This window comes from Dromaius novaehollandiae, chromosome 8 (genome assembly GCF_036370855.1).
Source record: "Dromaius novaehollandiae isolate bDroNov1 chromosome 8, bDroNov1.hap1, whole genome shotgun sequence".
NCBI classification, from domain to species: domain Eukaryota; kingdom Metazoa; phylum Chordata; class Aves; order Casuariiformes; family Dromaiidae; genus Dromaius; species Dromaius novaehollandiae.
This window is the reverse complement of record NC_088105.1, coordinates 8,125,705-8,138,420: the sequence shown is the minus strand read 5'-3', so window position 1 is coordinate 8,138,420 and position 12,716 is coordinate 8,125,705. Positions and strand designations below refer to the sequence as shown.

The window sequence follows — 12,716 nt, the reverse complement described above, 5'->3', positions numbered from 1 at the left end:
CGTATTTATAGAACAGCTTGGAAAAGATTTTATAATTTACATACAACTTTTTGCCAGAGCAGGACATTGAGAGCTTCCCCTGCAACAGAAATCATATTCCACATTTATTGTTACGAGAGCCTTTTGCAATGCTGCTCTGTGGTACGCAGGTTTTTTGTTGGCTTCACTTGCATCTGGTGTCTTTTAAGGGCTCTGAACCGGTCGCATTTCTGAGTCGCTTCCAGTATCCTTAATCCCGCTGTGACCGAGACGAGAGCTTGGCATTTAGACCGTGGCTTACCAGTCGGGCATGCATGTTGAAACAAGTCACAACACCAGGGATTTAGAGCTTCAAAGTGCTCTTCAAATACAGCAAAATCAAACTTTGCACCAGCCAGGTGAGGAGCCAAGAAGTATTTATTCCTGTTTCGTCGGGGACTGACAAGCTGAATGACTGAAGTTAATGTCACGCACGACCAAGGCCAGGGCAGAGGCCAGGCTGGGACCCCAGCTCTTAGTCCTGGAGTAACCAGGCTGGATTTGTCTCCGTCCAACACCACGGAGCTACAGCAAGGGTGAAGCTGGTCCAGGACTTCTCCATCGTACACACAAACACATAAGGAGCTTACGTGAGGCGTTCAGACTCCCTCCTGGTCACAGTTTGAGAAGAACAGACTACACTTCAATCCCGTTAAATGGAGTACGACGAGTGGAGGTAGCTAGCTCCTGAAAGGGAGGACGAGAGGGCAGGTGGCTCCGAAGCTGAGTTGAGCATTTGGTGCCTGTTAAAAAGGCCAGAAAAAAACCTGTTTCACCAGTCAGCAGTAAACTAGCAATAAACAGGGAAGTGGGCAAACCGTATTATAGTTGCAGCTTTCCCTTCTTTTCCTTTTCCCTTCTTTTTCGTGGCAGCAAGTCTTTCACCTCTTGCCTCCTGCTGAGGAAAGGCTGCGTTATCTTTACACGTAGCTTGATCAGCCACGTGGGTATTAATACACCCAGCTTCACGCAGTCACGGGCCGGACTCCTACCCCTTGGGTGGCCCAGCAGCTTGAGGAAGTCGTTAGTGATCCTGGGCCAGTTTTGCAATACAGTAATGTCCGCTGAGTCACGGGGTTAGATGGAAAAATAAAAAAAATTGTTGGAAAAATGTCTCTCTTTTCCACCCTCTAAGGTCAGATTGCTTTCCATTCCCCATGCTCTCTGGTGACAAACATACGTTATAAGCTCTTCTTTGCCATTTGGTTAGTTCGCCGCAATACACAAGTTCACCCACATGCAGACTCGACTCTCCTCCTTGCAAAGGTCCGTATTTGGACCTTCGTGTTGGGGCGCAGGAGATGGCCACCCCACTCGGTCCATTGGGCATCTCGCATGAGAACGAGGGACTCCGGGAGATTTTCTGGGCACTTCTTCAGATACAGGTTAGACCAAAACAGGGACAGGCAAGGCTGGGCAAGAAGTCCAGCCTTCCCTGTGGACCTAACGTGGCTTTCCACCAGTCCGTCCTTGCTGCTCGGGAAAGGAAGAAGCTGGGGAAAAGACTGAGCACACATCCCACTTCACAAACAGAGAGATTTGGACTTCCAAACTTGATTCAAAAAATGGATATAACTGAATTTTGTGAAAACACCCCAAAGATGTTGGTTCTGTTTTCATGCTTAGCAACAGGGGACTCGCATCTGGACGGCCTTCTGGTGCCGCCGGCAGCAGAACCGCGCTGAGCCGTCGCTGTGCCACGCTGACTAATTGCCTTGACAAGCTTAACGCAGCACGACTTTTCAGTACTGCCCTTTACAGGTTCGTGACCGTCAAACTGCTTCCCTGCCGTTTTTAACCAACGTTGAGCCACGTCACGGCCTCTCACCAGGCTGTACCAATTTTCGAGCTGAACACTGGATTTGGATTTCTAGATCCAAAATAGTCCCTGTCGTTTGGACATGGGCTCCAAGCGACAGAGAGGCCATTTCTTCATTCTGATTAAACATGAGTAAATACCACCCAAACTACGTGTGACATTTTAACACAGTTTAATGGAAACGCTAATTCTGATATGGCCTCAAACCAAACAACATTTATCCAGAGTAAGACTCCTAAGCAATTTACCGTTTTTAATCACGGTGACTTTGCTGCAGATTTTCTTAAAGCGCAGTCTCAGCTACCTGCCTGTTAATTCCCCGTTTTGCTATCCTAATCAGTTAGGGCACAACCAGCTACAGAACAGACATATGACTCCACAAATAAAGCAAAATCCCTTATGCCACTTCTTACAACACCGCAAACGTTGCAACATAACATAAGCAAAAAGTTATTTCTACCAAGCTATACCATTACTTGGCTCTTTTAAAAAGGATGTTAATACTTTCCTGCCCCATAACAGATAGGGGGAGAAGTCGGTGATAGCTCACTTCTCCAGCTCCTCTCCCTGCCTCTAAGCTCCGGAGATCATTGGGAGAAGACTGCTGGCAATAGCCTCTCCGTCTTTTTGGCAACAGCATCCTTCTTTCCACTAACTCTTTTTCTTCTTCCTCCAAGTGAGAACCCTTGCAGCATCCTGGAGAGCAAACAAGTTTGGGTACCCAGCTGAGGATGCTCCTCCTCGCAGCAATTGCCGCTGAAGTGGTTGGATTTCCGCATTTTCCACATTGAACGACGGCAAAAATGATGGGGCTGGACGAAGGCGAATAAAGGGACACTGGCAAAGTTGGCAAGCACGAGAGGCAAAACATTGTATGTGTTTCTTCAGGGGAAGCTCCCTAAAACGGCAGCGGAGTGGTTGCCTTAACAGAGATCCCGGAGCTGCACCCTGAGGAGGGGATTCGCCTTGCTTGGTGCAGACATCAAGAATTCGATGCCCGTGTGGGTGCTGGTCATCCTGGTAAAACAGACGCTTCTGGGAGGTCATCCACGTCATCTGAAGATGTTCATCTAAGACAGTCGGATAAACCAGCCTCTGGAGGTCCTCGTTTCTCCCTACAGACTGGCAAAGGAGCCAGGACAGACTAGCCGACGGACCTCTACCTACGAGATGCTACTGTTGAGCCAGGCAAATCCTAGCCTACAGCCCCGTAGCGTAGCCTACGCACAAAAACTACAATCACAAAAGGAATTGGAGTTAATTGTGTATTCACACAAGCTGTGAAATTCCAAGTAACAGTTCCCATATCGACTCTAACGCGTGCTTTTCCTCAGTATAATGTTTTCCGTGAAGGTGCACAGCAACACCGTGCCAGAAGAGCTCGGTGTTTTGGACCGCGTTATGGTTTCTACGGGAATCGTAACTTTGCCTTGCTTTGAATGCCGTTAAACTCCCTGCCATAACAGCAGCGTAACGACGACAAATATTCTTCTCTTCCTTCCCTCAGCGTGGAAATTAGAAGAGAATAACAAGAAATGAGGCACAAACAGGCCCTTGACTCCACCTGGACGATGGCGCTCCCGAGCTGGTGCCTCTTCCCTTCGTTGCCCACAGCCAAGACCTGTCTGGTCTCACCTCGCCTAATGGCAAGGCCGGGTGGACAGAGGAGGTGACGCCAAGCGGCCCGCCGGCCCGGGCAGCCGCGCGCTGCCTGGAGTCACCGCCCAGCACCCACCGGGGCCGGTCTGCCGGCTCGTAAAAGCGGCTTCGTGGGCGACACCTTGGAATTTCGCAGCGCCCGCAAGATCCCTGGGCGGGAACCAGAGGCGCCGGGCCCGGGAGGCTCTGCCGCCTCGCGTCCCGACAAGCCCGGCACTGCTCCCGCTCCGGTCCCCGCGGGCGGAGAAGGGCTGAATCACCCCGGCTGTCAAGAGCCTTCGCCGCGACGGCTTGTCCGGCCCGGGGATGGTGCTTGCCAAGACCTCGCAGCGCCGGTATACCCTGAACTGCATGCGTGCGAGTTGTTTTCCCATCTCGAGGAAAAAACCAGGCAGATACACCGCTAAAAGCACTGTTGTATCGACACAACGTGAGCAACAGCGTGTGGGGTCCCCCTCCCCGATTTCCCTGCGGCAGTCTGATGAAATCAGAACAACTTTGCCGCCTCAGTAGGCCACAATAATGTTTCTACTGTTTTAACTGTCCTCTTAGGACGCTTGACTCCCATTCAGGCCGGCACTGTTATTATAAATAAAACCACTATTATAGGTAATGTTTGGATATTTGTTGCCGGGGGAAGGGGCTGATACGCAGTCCAGGCTCCGCTAGCCGGGGCGAGCGTCCCTGGCCGTGGCTTCCCGCGGTGCTCCGGCTACCCGAAATTGGTGTCCCCTCCTTGTCCTGTTCCAGCTTCCCCTAAAAATAACCGCACAGGACGGGGCGGCTCTTCTCGAAGATGAGCAAGACGAGCGCGAGGAAACGGGGAAGGACGTGACAGCCAAGCGTGACGTTTTTACGACGACGAAGGAGAAGCGTCTTTGGATGAAAATTCGGGCACGATCTGCAAGCAAACTGCGAAGTCCTTGCGAGAAGAAGCCTCAAGAAGCCCAGGAGGCTTCGGGGTCTCTGCTCCCCCTCCTCCGACCGTCCCGGGTGGCCGGTGCCCGGCGCCGTCAGCGCTCGGGGCACGCGGGGACCCGACGGCTTCTCGCCCCGGAGCAACGCGGTGGCGGTACGCGGTGCTCGGCGAGGTAACCCAAAACGCGGCGCTGCCATCGCTGGAGTGAAAGCCGTGGGGAAAGGGTAAGTCGGCCAGCGGGAAAGCGTCTGTGGAGGTTTCCCAGATCACTACAGAAACGCTGCAAACACAGGCGCCCCCGAGCCGGGGGGCGAACGCGGCAGGGGACAGGGACAGGGACAGGGACAGGGACCGTCGGCGTGGATCGCGGGGCTGCTTCGGCCCGCGCGCGGCCTGCGCTGCCGCTTGTGCAGCCCCCGCGTGCCGGCGCCCGCCGCCCCGGGGCGTTTTAGCGGGAGGTGGGGGCATTTTAACGGGAGGAGGGGGCATTCTGAAGGGGGGGGTATTTTAACGGGAGGAGGGGGTGCCTGGGAAGCAGAGGGAGAGGTGAGGCGCTACGCGCCACACGCCGACGCCAGTGGCCGCGGGAGCGCGCCAAGGCGCCACAGCCGCCGCCGCCGGCCGGGCGCGCCCCCGCCCCCGCTGGCCCCGCCCCCGCGCCGCGCTGGCCCCGCCCCCGCCGGCCCCGCCCCCGCGCCGCGCTGGCCCCGCCCCGGCCCCGCCCCGCGTCGCTCCGCGCCCGCGCGCTTCGGCGGAGCCGCTCGCCGCGCCGAGCCGAGCCGAGCCGAGCGGTCGCCGAGCCCCGGCGGGGGGAGCCGCACCGCGGCGGCGGCCGCTGAGGTGAGCCGGGCCCGGGGGGGAGAGGGGCGAGCCGCGGCCCTCCGCGGGGGCCTGCGCGGAGCGGCGCCGGGCACCGCGTTAGGCCGCTGGCTGCCGGCGGCGGGGGCGGCGGGTGCCGCGCCGCGCGCCCTTTTCCCGTGCAAAAAAGCCTGCTCCGAAAAAAAAAAAACCCCAAACCCCAACCCGGGCTTTTTTCCCCCCCGGCGGCAAGTTGCGCGTTCGCGGCCGCCCCGGGGGGGGCGGTGGGACAAGGCGCTCGGCGGGGCCGGGGCCGGGGCCGGGGCTGGGGCGGGCGCTGCGGCGGCTGGCGCGGGGCGGCGCGGGGGCAGGACGAGACCAGCTTCGCCTGCGCCTTCCAGCGACGCTCCGCGAAGCTGCTTTCCCGGCGGTTGGTTTTTTTCCTGCTGTTTGGGCTTTTGTTGTTGTTGCTGTTTGCTGTTCTCCCCGCCGTCTGCCTCCCGTCCTGTGTGACCGGGGGGACTTTCAGACCCCTGCGGCTACGCGTTGCTCCGCTGCCGGCTCTGCTCTTTGCGCCGAACTCGTAACCAACCACGTGCCGGCAGGTTTTGGGTAGCTCGCAATACAAGAAGGCGCTTTGGGGAAGGAACATCGTCGCGGCCTTGACGTTGCCCGGCCTCCGGAGAGGAGGGAAGAGCGTACGAACTCGGTAGCCCGAGCCATCCCCGCCCCGGTAAACCTTCCGGCAGTCGCTGCTCGAGGAGATGTTTGGGCTGGGCGTTGTGTTGAAGCTCTGGTGTTCGATGGTCGCTGATGGCCTGCGACCTCCGCGTCCGCCCGGTTCTCCGAAGGCCTCGGTAGCGCTCGCAGCGTGCCGCCTTGGTGAGCTCCCGGCGCAGCTGCGCGCCGCGGGAGGTCTTCGCCTTCGCCTGCTCCGGGGCTTGCCGCCCGAAGCGCTCGCCCCCGCCATCCCGCCTGCGTGCCGCGAGAACGTCTTCCTTCTCACCTTTTCCCGTGGAAAAGCACGGCGTTCGGGACGTTAGCGGGTCTTGGGCTGCGTATAAAGATAACTCGTGTATTTGCAATGAGGTCTGCCGCTGCCCCGCTGACAGGCGGCTTTCCGAGACGGACCCCGTTACGGCTGCTGCCTTCGGGTGGTTGCATGCAACCCCATGTTGACGCGCAGGGAGAAGCGAGGCTCACGCGGCTCCCTGTCCCTCCGTCCCTCCCTCGGCTCAGGACCGCTCGAGTACAAAAGCTTTGCTGTATGCCAAGGAGTGACTTCAGCGATGCAGTTTGAAGTTGCTGCCAAAGTCGATCTTTTTAAGGTATCTGGTGCAACATTTGGGGGGGGGGATGTGGAAGGATGCAGGGAGCAGAACTGCAAAATTGTGTTTAAGTAGCTTTAAGCGAAGAAGCGTGGATTCCGATAAAGGCAGCGTCAGTCGGTGAAAACAGTGGCTTGGTCCCCGAATTGTTCTTTTGCTTCGCTTTCAACGCACCGCCCCCAGCTGCTTCGTGAACAGGTTGAAAAGTTGTGCTTTACATCCCACGTTTCCTTCGTGCAGCAGGGAAACAGCATCTTTCGGCCGTGACTCGAACTGCAGCACTTGCTTTTGTGTTGGTGAGCGAGGAGCCAGGGCGGGTTTTAGCGGCCGTCTGGCTTAGGGAGTTGGTTGTGTTGGGCTTTGGGACCGGTGGTTACAGCAGTGATGCCGGGTGGCTGAAAGCAAGCCCTGCAAAGGAATGAGCCAAACCTTTTAATAAGGTTTTTTTTAAAATAATTACAGCAGCTTCCAAAATCCCTTTTGGTGAAAATAGGCAGAATTTTTGCATTCTCAGAACAGAAAATGCTTATCTGGTTGCTTTCTGCTGTTATCCCACCCTTAAGCCCGTAAACTTGTGATTGCAGTGGGCGGAATTGAAGCTTGCTGCTTTACGGGTGGGGCAATAGTAGAGAGTGACCAGACGAGCGTTTGCTGTTTGTTTTAAAAATAGAGACACTTACATAATGATGCTACACCAAACGGCAGCGCCTGCGTATGCCCAAGACCTCTCCGGCGGAGTATGGATCCGGCAGCATCCCTTGCCTACGTGGCTGCTGTAGCAGCAGAGGGGAAGGAGACGCTGTTACCGAGCGGCTTAATTGAAATGTTGGTGCAAGGGCCCTTAGGCAGGACTCTGCGTGAGGAGCTTGGAGAAACGGGGTTTAAAGCCGTGTGAGCTCTTAACCTGCTGTTGGAGCCGGGGAAGATCGTTCTTTCTGTCTCTTTTGGTGTGCGCCGTCTACTTCATCTGTTTGCGTCTTGAGTTGTTTGCAAAGGCTCCCTCTTGCTCTGCGTGTCGTGCCGAATGCAACGGACGCCCTGTTTTTAGAGAGGACTTTGGATGCTATTAATTAAAAATAACACAAACCATTGCACATGTCTGAAAGAAAACAGGCACGTCAGGACCTCTCCTCGTATTATAAGGTGGCTTCGATTTGTTTATCTTTTGCATCTCTAACAGAGAGCGGTAGATTAAGCCTTTCCCCAGAGCTGACGGATACAAACCAAGCAGCACTTGAAATCCATATTTAATAGGGAAAAACGTTGCAGGGTCTATATATGCAGGTGGGCATTTTCCCAGCAGGGCGTGTGCGGGGTTGAGGCCCTAGCTCTGTCGTCGCTAACCAAAATTGCAGCCTGTAACGCGTCTATAAATACGGCCGCCTCGCCCGGCTGGCCCCGCGCAGCGGCGTGCAGCTGCAGTCGAGTCAGACGTCGCAGCGAGAGGACCTCGGCGAGCTGGCGCCTAGGTAAATCAACAAGGGGCAGTTTGCCCAAGTCGCCCGGTATATGGAGCTTTCTATGGGGCCAAGGGGAGGGCGGGACGTGCCAGTCCGACTCTTGCTCGGAGAACTCGTGTCCTCTCTCTCCCCGGCTTCCCGTCACAGAAGCAAGACAGCCTTAGCGCCACTACGTGCGTTTGGCACCGACTCGTGCGTCCGGGGGCTCGTCGGAGCTGCGGAGCCCGGGCGGCCGGGGAGGCCGCGTCAGCAGGAGGACCGAGGGGGAGGGACGCGTGGCTCCTCCGGCCGCTGTGGCGGCAGCGTGCTCCGCGACCTCGGGAGGCTCCTCGGGGACCCCCGGCGCTGGCGGGTCGCGGCTGGGGAGGCGGGTGTGTCAGGCTGCGCGGGCGGTTGCTGCTGAGTAGCTGGCGGGCGCGCGGGCATCTCCCCTAGGAAGCGGGTCGAGGGGAGAGTCGACGGGTAAAACAGCCACGTCGAGGAGCACCTTCCCCCGGTGCGTCGGGGACCTCTTTTACTGGGGCATGGAAGGAAGGAAGGCCCCCGGGGTTTTCTCAGATCGTCGCTGTTACTTTGCCCACTCAGAGTTCTTCCGCACAGTGTTTGTTTTCTTCTAGTACATGTTTTTAAATTAGCACCTCGGCAAGGTGGTAATTTAAAAGGTGTGGGAGCCCGGCGTTTAAAAGTGCCCAGCCAGCACTAATGACAAGGAAAACTCCCCGATACACAAGCATCCGAGAGAACTTCGTTTGGTTTTGCCGTGTTAAAAAAAAATAATAATAATAATAGTAGATGAAGCTGTATCCTTTCTGCCTCGGCCAAGTCGGATGAGGTCTGTCTTTGAGATTAGAAAGTCCCGATGCCGGTGGGAGGAGGGGAGCACTTCTTTTGTCTCCAACGTTACAGCGGCGGATGCTAATTAGCAGCCACACAAATTGGGTTGGGGGAGTTTCCCTTGGCTGTGCAAGTGGTTCGCTGGGAATAGCGGGGAGAACCGCGCAGGCGGGCGCCCACCCCGCGAGGCGTCTGCCCCCGGCCGCCCGCTCCTGCCCCAGACCCGCCGAAACGTGCTGGGAAAGCTCTGGGAAACGGCGCGAGCCGGCCCGTGCGAGCCGGGGCTGGTGGCGTCCCGCGGACGAGGCGCAGCCCCAAGCGAAGGCGGCGGCGAGGAGGGACCGTCACCCCCGGCGGGGACGGACGGCTGCCGTCAGCGTGACGGGCGGCGCGGGCTCGGGGGCAGGTCGCGACGATGGGCAGCTCGGGGTACGGCCCTGGTTTGTTGTCCTTCCCCAGCGGCGCGAGCCGGCTCCGAGGCGGATTTTCCTCTGACTGTAGCGCTCCGCAGATGTGACACGTCGGCAAGAGTGAGGGTGTTTATGGAGGGGGGGCAAAAAAAGGAATAAGAGGCCTTAGGCTTAGAAACGCTTACAAGAAGAATCGGTGCTCTACCATGTTTAGCTGTGCGTTTATTTGGGGATTTTTACCGAGATTATTGGAAATTATGCACTTGAATTGTGTTCGGGGTGCGATGGGATTTGGGGGACCTAATTTCCCTGAGACCTTTGAAAACTCTGGGCTTCATAATGTATTTTCGTTTGCTTTTTGCGTTTTCATGCTAGTCTCCGAGCCTTTTTTCCCACCTTCAGCAAATGCTTGGGTGCTACGAGGGAAGTGGGTGGTTTCCAAGTCAATGAATTGGGCGGAACAGAGCTGGAGCCTCTCAGTAGACGTGTGGGAGCTGGGCGAGGTGGGGTTGTTTTGACGTCAGGGCAGAAGCTGGGGGTAGAGGCTGGCCCAAGCGCCTGGCTGGGGAGCGGGTTGCACGGTTTGTCCTCCGCTGTGGCGGTTCGTGAGGACGAAATGGCTTCTGTGGCCAGAAGTCCAGGGATCAGGCTGACGTCTTCGTCGCCCGGGCTCTTCTGCCGAGCGTGGGGAGCTGTCGCTTGCAGTTGCGCGGGGATCTGGAGCTCTGCCTTCCAAAAGCTGTCGAGGTGAACGGCTTTCCAGAAGGTCATTAGAAACCTAATACTGCGATTCATTGAGGTTTGCGAGTTGCTTGTAACACAAATAACAGTGCTGACGACTGCTTTTCAATTATTAATTTTCGTACAGCATGTCGTTGTCCGTTCAGAGGGGTTGTCTGTGCAAAGCAGTTCCGTAAAATGCAGATTATTAGCTTCTATGTAGGTCAGAAAATACTGCACGCTCGGTGTAACCCTTGTAGTCAGATAGACACCTTTGTTAAGCAAATAATTTAAGCACCAGCTACTCTTAGCACTGTCAGAAACGTAGGGGAATTCTCGCTGGGAGTAAATAAAATGTTACAGCTGTGAGTGATGACTGCAAGATTTGGCTTAAAAGCTATTTTTGGGGCCACGGGCAGAGCCCTGAGCAGGGGGATGTACGTGGCTCTGCTCCGGGAGCGGCGGCGGGATGGGGGATGACTCAGTCACCCTCGCAGCTTCCTCGTCGCTCCCGAAAGGTGGTAATTTATTGCAGGTCTGTGTCAGCAGTAAATAGCTGTCCGCCCAGCGCTGACTCAGCCGCTCCGAAAGCGGTAGTTAAGGACGTGGACCCAATCTTTGCCGGCTCGCTCCCTCCCGGCTCCCTTCCCACCCGTCCGCTGCAGCGGCGTGAACAAGCCCTTGGTCTCCACTCGCTCCCCCGGGCTCTCGACCGCCGTCCAGGCTGCCGGAAGGGATGCTGCTCTGGCGTGTGGGTGCTCGACGCACCGTCGAGCCTTTGGCCAGAGTTCCCGTTGCGTCTGGGAGGTTGGCTTGAGCGGGGACCGTGGGCCTTGAGGCTGCGGCAGTGTCAGATGTGGCAGAATCGGCATGTGCTGCTGTTGCTGGTGGGTGAAAAAACGGTGCAAACCCTTCCAGGCCTTGCCCTGTCCTCGCTTTGTAGCTGGGCAGCAGCGAGGGAGCGGAGGAGCCTGGGGCGAGGAAGGTGAAGTTCACTGCAAGTGGTCCCCAAGTGCTGTGGGTCCGGGACGCCTGTTTTCCCGGGGTTTCGTGTCGGCACGCGGTGCAGGAGGAGTTCCTTTGCTCCGGCTCTTGGGTGGTGGTTAGAGCAAGGCAAACCGCTGTTGTTTTGCCTGCTTTTGCTTCCTGCCTCCCTCCCAAAAGATACCCAAAGGTGCAAAAACCTGCTGGTCTAAAGACGGGATTTTGAAACCAAGCGCTTTATTTCGGTTATATGCATGATCCTACTAAAGTCAAAGGTAAGGATCACAGCGTCTTAATCCCTCTCTTCCACCCTGCTTTCCCGAGAGCTCCTGTTACCCTCGGAAGCGTGTGAAGAGCCCGCTTGCTATTTCTCGCCGTGACGGCTCTTCCCTTTCTCGGGGAAGGTAAACACTAGGATGATCGTTGTGTTCCTGAATTCAAGCCTTCAGCCAAACACAGAAGAAGCAATGCTCCCGTGGGGCTGTTCTCCATTCGGCAGGTGCTTCGGAAAGGTGCACGGCGGGCGGCTGTTGGCCCTGGTCCGTGTTACCTGCCTCCCGAGACAGGGTCTCTCGCGAGCTGGAAGTTGGTTTATGTGGTGCCTCGTGGGAGGCAAAGGTAGGACTGAAGAGCACAGGTGAATTAGCCATGCCAAGGAAACGATCCAGAAAATGTGCCTCCAATTTTCTGCGTTCACTGGCCTTGGAAAGTTAGGAGTGTATCCGCCTTGGTGCTGAGACCCCATCTTTACGGCACGTAGCACGGTGGGACTGTGATCTCGTTTTGTGCCTTGAGGTTGTCGGACAAATAGAAACAGTCAGATTGCTTTTCTCAGCTTTGCAGTCTCTTTTTTTAGAGTGAAATCTGGATTATTTTGCTAAATCCCTTCACCAAGTCGGACCTTAATTCTGTTCTTATAACAGATTTGCTTTTCAAATGCTATTTTTAAGTCTGCGGTTATGAAGAAGAATATTTTCTGTTACTGTCGTCTTCCCTTGAACGTAAACCCAGACTTTTCCCTGAATAGTTCCCGCGCTTTCGTGCTTGCAGCGTGGCGCGTGTCCGTGCTGCCGATGCCGCCCTGGGTTTGGGGCGTCCACCCGTGTTTCCTGGGGGCTTTGCTAGCTGTCCTCCCCCCGCTACTGCCAGGCGAAGACAGCGCTGATCCATAGCAGGGTTTTATTGCTAATAACTATAAAGAGGCAATTCTGACTCGTTGGTCACGGAAGACAGAAGTACAATCAAATATTCTGGGTACGTTAATTTGCTTACATATAGCTGAATTATGTAAATACCAATGCAGATTAGGTTTAGCTTGTTTGCGCGCTTCCATTCAATACCCCGGGGCCAAAACTTGGTAGCTGAGAACTTTACTATTGAGCTTAGTAAGTCTAAGATTTAGCTTTTCTGTGTTTAGACATGGTGGTTTTTAATACTGCCAGAAGTTTTAGAAGTGCTTCTGGTGGCTTTACGTCAACATTAAAAGCCATAATCACAGATGCTTGGGGGGGGGAAAAAAAGGCTGAAAAACTGTCTTGTTTTTAGAGGTGGAAATGCTAGATACGAGCCTGTCAGAAAAATAATGAAGAGGGAGCCTGTCCTCGGTCACTGGGTTGTAACTAAGGGCGGTGGTGCCACCCTTAAGCTGGGTCTTGCCAGTCAGCTGCTCGCACCAGGGACGCCCCAGCTCGTTGCGACAGGCACGGGGGAGGCTGCGCTTGGCTGTGCACCATCCTCTTTTAACGGGCGAGATGTAATCGGGCAGGA

At 55.9% G+C, this 12,716-nt stretch overlaps 1 protein-coding gene across 2 annotated transcripts in view; it reads left to right on the top strand.

Moving 5' to 3' along the window:
* Window positions 1–5,102: 5,102 nt before the first annotated feature.
* The window catches only part of C8H1orf21 (chromosome 8 C1orf21 homolog), an 86,477-nt gene continuing 78,863 nt past the window's right edge, over window positions 5,103–12,716 (top strand). Inside the window, exon 1 of one of the 2 annotated variants that reach the window (XM_064515573.1) lies at window positions 5,103–5,255. The gene's annotated coding sequence lies outside the window, so the exon portion shown is untranslated. The remainder of the gene's footprint in view (window positions 5,256–12,716) is intronic. The other variant, XM_064515574.1, reaches the window with a different exon arrangement.